This window comes from Perca flavescens, chromosome 5, assembly GCF_004354835.1.
Source record: "Perca flavescens isolate YP-PL-M2 chromosome 5, PFLA_1.0, whole genome shotgun sequence".
Classification (NCBI taxonomy): Eukaryota; Metazoa; Chordata; class Actinopteri; order Perciformes; family Percidae; genus Perca; species Perca flavescens.
In genome coordinates, this window is record NC_041335.1 from 16,826,388 (window position 1) to 16,833,326 (window position 6,939).

Genomic DNA, 6,939 nt, shown 5'->3' on the forward strand with positions numbered 1-6,939 from the left:
GTGTTTGTTTCACAGGGAGAATGAGTGGGAAAATAACAGACTAAAAAGGAAATGTGTTTGAAAGAAAAGCTGGAGAAAGGATGGGAAAATGTGCAAGTTATGTGTGTGTGTGTGTGTGTGTGTGTGTGTGTGTGTGTGTGTATACATGTGTGGCAGCATATTTATTTATAGAGGGCCCTTGGGAGAGGAGTGCCATTAGTGTGCTAAGGTAGAACATCTGGTGGGGCTGTGTTAGATGTCACACTAAGGTGGCTCCATCGCTCCTTGCAGGCTGTGCCTCATTAGGATGAGCAACACCCTGTATAATATCAACAACCAGACCTCTTCCACATTGTCCTTCTAAATCTCTTTGTGCAAACACCATTAAAAAAATACCCACAACAACCTCTATGGGGAATGGGGATAGTACCAGTAGTTGTTAAAAACACCACAATGTCACAGACTTCTCTGTAAATACATACTGGAGTTCTTGTTTTTCATACAAAATTCATTAATTCTGTCACTATTGATTGCCTTTGTTTGCGTTATTTTGTTGCATAAGAATTAAAGAGAGTAGGCGGACACATTGATCCAGAATTCAAACTGAACTCCCCATGACTGATTGTCTCTCAGTAGACACACTGCCTCCGTATGCCTTTTGCAACAGCTCTCTTTTTTTGGTCCACACAGGTGAACAGAAAGTTGAGAAGGTCACAGTGAAGCGAAGGAAAGATCTTATCTTCCTGTGGTGGCTTAATCTGTTACGATCACTAGAGGTGGGGACACTGGGGAAACCTCCCAACTCCCACTCAAACCAACTCGACCTCAATAGCTGCATTATCTCTATAAACCACGCTGGGACTTTTCTCAGAAACCAAGCATCTCAAGATTTGTGTGGGGGCTTGATAATTCAACCTCCTCACACTGCTCATTGTAAAGTTTATTTTTAAAATGTGCACCAGTCATGCAACAGGATATAAAGCTAATTTCTCTATTTGTGAATGCACACATCTCACTCTGAATGCAAGCTGTAAAATGAGAACTGCAGATGACGGGATTTAAACATAGCTCCCCGGTTTGCTTTTCACTCATTTCGTTTAATTTGCTAAAGAGCAAAAGCAATTGAATCAGACGTGTCTGGAGAACAATGGGCATTTCTGTCACCCTTCGGCCTCTATTCCTGCTGACATTTTCACTCTGTCACATAACGTACACAGCCTCTGTTTTACTCTTTTCATGTATATCAGTTAATTTGAAACTGTATTTGTCACAGGTAAAAAAAACTATTGGAAATTAATGTTTACTGTACTGTCATACCTAAATATGTCACCAGCATCTACCTAAATGATGTCAGGTGATATGCTCACAACTGTAATCTGACGCTTTGTTTAATTCAGCCTGTCTACCATGGCAGATGTGATGCTTCACAGTGAGAGACTGGAGGTGATATTGTGTTAATTGAACCCTGTTGTTTACTCTTCGTCCATGGAGCTTTCAGGTGTTGGGTTCTGTATCAAGTTCTGGTAATTACTGTTGCTTTAGTCTGGCAGCCGCTGTGAGCAACAGAGCACGTATGGAGTGGAGTCAGTATCTCAGTGAGATTACAGTATATTTTGTTGAATTTTCTTTCGCTGGGAATAAACTATGCTCTGTCATTCAGAAACTTTTGGGAGAAATTCTATGCAAGAGTGCTTCAGGATAACTTGCATTACAAATGATAGCACTCAAGTCTTTTCTCCCAGGCTCAGCTCCCTCTAAAGACAACTGAGCTCTCCTTCTCCTTCAACCATATCATGTGGCAAGAGGATATCATGGTTGAGGAGCAAAGACTAGGAGTGGATGTAAGCATAGGAAAATCTTTTGAGCTCTGGTACTGTAGGCAAACAAAAGTGCAAAGCTCTAAACTTCCTCAGTTACATTGTGCCTCTTTACTATATGCTTGGCAGCTAAGTGACCCTGGATGAAGTGCACATGACGAAGGCAGCTGTTTAAAAATGCACAAGCCATCTTTTTGTTCTGCTGTCACCAATTGATGACTAGCACATTTAGCACTTGAGTTTGGGTAAGAAGCCAAAAAAGCAACACCAGAGAGCAGTGTCATGTAAAGCAGGAAAAAAGGTAAAGGAAAAAATCTATGAAAGCTCAGAGATGGATTACATAGATTGAGGCTGGACAGAAAATATATTTGCTGTCAGAAAATGTCTTGGACTAACTACAGAATTTCATTGCATTATTCAGTCATGTCTGTCATTCCTATACAAGTGGCTTGAAACTGACCTTTTCAGTCTCAGCCTGCCGAGTGAGCGATGAAAACCTTGGTGTGGTGTGCAACTGTAGCTTAAGAAGTAGTTTTAACACGCATTGGCTTTGACATCTAATGTCTAACTCTCTGTAAACTTTGGTTTTACTCTGCGGGTGACCACTTGGCCTCACACCACTCTGCATCTTCCTGAGTGATGTTCTCTCGCTGACAGGCCCGTCTGAATAATGAATGAAGTTCTGCAGCAAAGTAGTTATGTCTCTGTCCCCTTACGATTGGCCTCTCACCTTTTGAATGTCAGCATCAGTGTCTATAGCCTCCAACCCCGTTGCACCAATGTGTGAGGAAAATCAGGAAAGCCAGATAAGGCATTGTACTAAAAATAAAGCATGGATTTGGTAGGTCTGTCATACAGAGATACTATTCAGTGGGAGTCTGTGTGTGCATACTGGCTTGCGCGATAAGCTAATGTACCATACTAGATCACCTCTCTCCATGGAAACTGCAGGGCAATGGAGAGACTGCAGTTCCGTATCCTAAAACCATATGCACTACAACTAGTAGAAAGTAGACATCCGTATTCTGATAAAATGGATTGATTATTTGTTATTTTTATCAACTTAAATCACAATGTCGGTATTTGAATTGTCGAATCAATATTCCAAATACTAGCCACAAGCAGAAACCAACTATCATTTAGAAATCCTTAATAATTCCAAATTTATCTTAACAATAATAAACCCATAAACCCTGATAATTGATTTTTTTGGCAACTTGGGTGCAATGGAAAGCAGCTGTAAACACAACAATATTACACTACACACAAACTCAAATAGCCACTCTTCTTTTAGATCTGTTTTTGGTCTCCACCACGGGAATTATCTGGCTCTTCAGCTGATAATTGCTTCCCTATGTTCTCCAACTAGTTGCTAACTTTGTCTGTTTGATATTATTGTATTGCTTATAGTTGCTTCATGAGTGAGACTGTGTTTATGAATCATTTTTAATTAAAGAGAGCTTCTAATTGAACCTTAAGCCGACTACACATGATAGGCAGCAAAACCGCTTTGCGCTGGCAGTTCCATTGATTTCCTATGGGGAGAGCGGTGCCGCCCAACTATGCGCTGCGCTACCCCTGGCATTGTGCACCGCTTGGATTTACCACTTTGCGCTGCGCTCAAAGTTCAAATTATGTCAACTTTGCCCTGACCTTTTGAAAGTGCAACCAATGAGATAACAGCATGACGTTACCTAGCAACGGGAAATAGCCTCCTTGCCACCCTTGATGATGAATACCTGCGCTGCGCTTTGCTCTGCACCCTACATAGCGGTGCGCAGAGAGCAAATCGTGTATCATGTATATGCGGCTTTAGATGGAGAATTTCACAACCCCTGTTGTATTATGTATAACCCACTCCATATGTATGGTATAACTCCAAACAGTGCCTTTTTAGGCAAAGTTTTGACCTCCCTACAATGTTCAAAATCTGTGAAGCAATGTACAACCTCACAGGGGAAATAAAATAATGTATATCCAGCCTGTGCATTAGGTCATTTATGTAGTCACATATTTAGTCAAACACGAAAGAGATCCAGAAGGAGAAGACAGGACAGGCAAGTAAGCAGTCTGTCCATGCTGGTTACACAGCACCTCCATCAAGGAAATAAGTAATTTACAGACCACAGGAGCAGAATCTTGTTCTGCATCTGTTATGTCTGAGGGAATGGAAGAGATGTGCCTGGGTAAAATTTCAGTTCCCAACAGCAGATTTCTTCGAGATCGCAATACATTGTAGAGTACTTTTCAGTAGGTCTTAATGAAAACATATGAAGCATCTAAAGGTCAAATGTACTATATGGAACTGGTGCTGATGCAATGTGGAAGCTCTTATTGCAACGTAAGTCTTTGAAGTCTCAGAGAAATCATTTCGGCTTAGCATGTGAAACACTCTCGCCAACACACAAACAATTTAATCCTCCTCTCTGCAGTTGGGCAGCTTTTCTCTATCGATTACCAGCCACTTTGATGGGACGTGTTACTTCCTTACTTTCCATTTATGTGTTTCCTCACGCTAATCAAACGGCATCAGAAGCATGTTTGAAATCAATAATGCTAAATGTCTCTCTCCGTTTAGAACAGTTTCATTACAGTCTGTGAGGTTGCGATTGCACAATGAAGATCTTCAGCTCAAAAATAGTATGGGCAACCCCTCTAAATGCACACCCTACTAAAGTCATCTCTAACCCAATTGTCTTGACTACTATAAAAATCCTGAAACAGTTTAAACGGCACTTCAAAATCACCTTTCTTTCCCCACTAATGCCCTTCTGTGAAAACCATTTATTTCCACTTGACTCAACTTACACTCTGCGGAAAGAGAAGGGGCTGGTGAATTTTTATTAACTCTTTGATAAGGACATTTTTATCTCCTTTGAGAACTTCCGGACTAAATTTGCCCTTCCACAAGCTCATTTATTTAGATATTTTCAAGCCAAAGACTTTGTCCGTTGTAATTTCCCCAACTTCCCCCACAAACTACCTCGTACTCTCATTGATGTAATTCTTGCTCTTACTGCGGTCCGTGGATTCATTTCAATTGTGGTGAAATTGGCACTGACACTGGCAACTAGGAATTCATGGGAAAAGGAGCTAGGTCGTACCTTGTTGGACGAATGGTGGCAAAGGGCCCTTGACAGGGTTAACTCCACCTCATATTGTGCCAGTCTGACATTAATTCAGTTCAAGGTCCTGCACAGGGTACATTTTTCCAAAGCTAAACTTAATAAACTTTTTAATACAAGTGATACATGTGACAAATGTTCTCTGTCATCAGCTAGTCATACACACATGTTTTTTTCCTGTCCGAGATGAAGCTCATTCTGGTCCTCTTTCTACAATACTTTTTCAAAAGCTCTAAACAAAGCAGTGCTTTGGAGTCCTTTAACCTCCATCTTTGCTGTGCCTGAAGAATTCACACACTTCACCAACAGGGAAAGCAACTCTATCGCTTTTGCATCTCTGGGGGCCCGCAAACGTATTTTAGTTCACTGGAAGGATAAGAATCCTCCCTCCCCTAACTCTAGGATAAAGGATCAAGTACAGTATTAAGGGGTGCTCCGACAAATTTTTATAAAACTTGGAATCCCATTCTGTCCTTCATCAATTCCATTCCCTCCCTAGATAATTAAGATAGATGGTTCTAATTAAGATAAACTGATGTAACTTTTTATTTTTATTTTTTTCCAGTCAGGATTATGAAAGAGGTAAGAGCCAGTAATTGTCACTGGTGCGATGATATGGTGGTCAAACTCCAGGCACAACATGTACAAATTGTTATAGTTAATTTTTTTTTTTTTGATTTGTTTTTCCAAGCACTCTGAATCGCTCCTCTAAATGTCCCTTTTTACTTTTTTTTTTGTATCCTTACTGATTGAACATGTATTGTGTCTTGATAACCCAATAAAGGTATGTATGAAAAAGTATGGGCAGTAGTAACATGTTGTACCTTTGTTGTTATCAGGATGGTTTGTGTGTGATTTGTGTAGAATTAACCTATACACAATCTATTTCTTTTTATATTTCTACTAAATATAAATTTTCTATCCATCCATGGATCTAGAGGGAACTGTTGGTCTGAGAGCTGACTATAACAAGCTAGAAAATGAATCATCCATGCATGTTATTGAATATGAGGATAACTATTATCTCGATGCATTTAGACAAATGTATACGATAATGAGAGCTTGCGTGCTGATTAGTTGGACTTGAATAATAAGAGGAGGAAGTACAAAAGAAGAAAACTGAAAAAAGAAGATGAGGTGATAGGAGAGTACGAAGAGACAGAGAGACTTTGGTTCCCTACGTCAGTCTGCCAAACAGTTCTCGTGACTTTGTGCGAGCCCACTTGGCGATATATGGCACTACAATCAGTCTGGCAGCTGTGTGCCATTGATTAGCGGTTATTCAAAACTCATCTAAGCATGACAAAATAATTGCCAGCAACAACCCTTGAAAACAACTAATAAAAATACACTCTGTTGGATAGCCCCATGCCTCGCTATTAGCATACATACACACACAAATACTGTAAGAAAAAGGTGGTGAGGGAAGGAGAGACAGAAACACAAGGAGACAGAGGAAACTCCCAGCTCCTTTACTTGAAACAAATACCACAGAGACCATAAAATCATAGTGGCTGTACTGCTGCCTCTCCTCTGGTCCCACTGCACTCCCCGTGACACAGCCCTGGAAGTTAGCATGAGTGACTGCACTCTGCCCTCATGCAGAGCTATCAGCAGGCAGTGGTCCGTGGGAAGTGACACATCCTAGTCCCTCTAATGGCTGGTCAGGGTGTGTCCTCACTCAATCAAGTTTGCCTTACATCTTAATGTGTTTGCCATCGATTTCCTCCTGTTCTTACAAAAAGTTTTGAGCCAGGTTGCATGTGGTGAGTGTGCAGCAGGCAACAGAACACAGTGGATATCTCCACACAGAGCCATAGCCACGGTGCACAGAGTTATCTTCACAAACAAAGCAAAGTGCGTACAGTGAAGTCAACCGGGCATATCTGATGTGCGGTAAGAAGTGCAGTTAACTGCCTCCAGTCATGGCTGTCTCTGGCTCACTAAGAGGAGAGGTTTCCATGCAATTAGTTCAAACAGCCTCTGCCAAGGCTGAAGAACTAAGTGTCAGTTTTTAT

The 6,939-nt window shown here is 41.0% G+C and overlaps 1 pseudogene; it reads left to right on the top strand.

Annotated features, from left to right (window-relative positions):
- Positions 1–1,386: 1,386 nt before the first annotated feature.
- The window catches only part of LOC114555457 (transforming acidic coiled-coil-containing protein 1-like), a 14,851-nt pseudogene continuing 9,298 nt past the window's right edge, over positions 1,387–6,939 (top strand).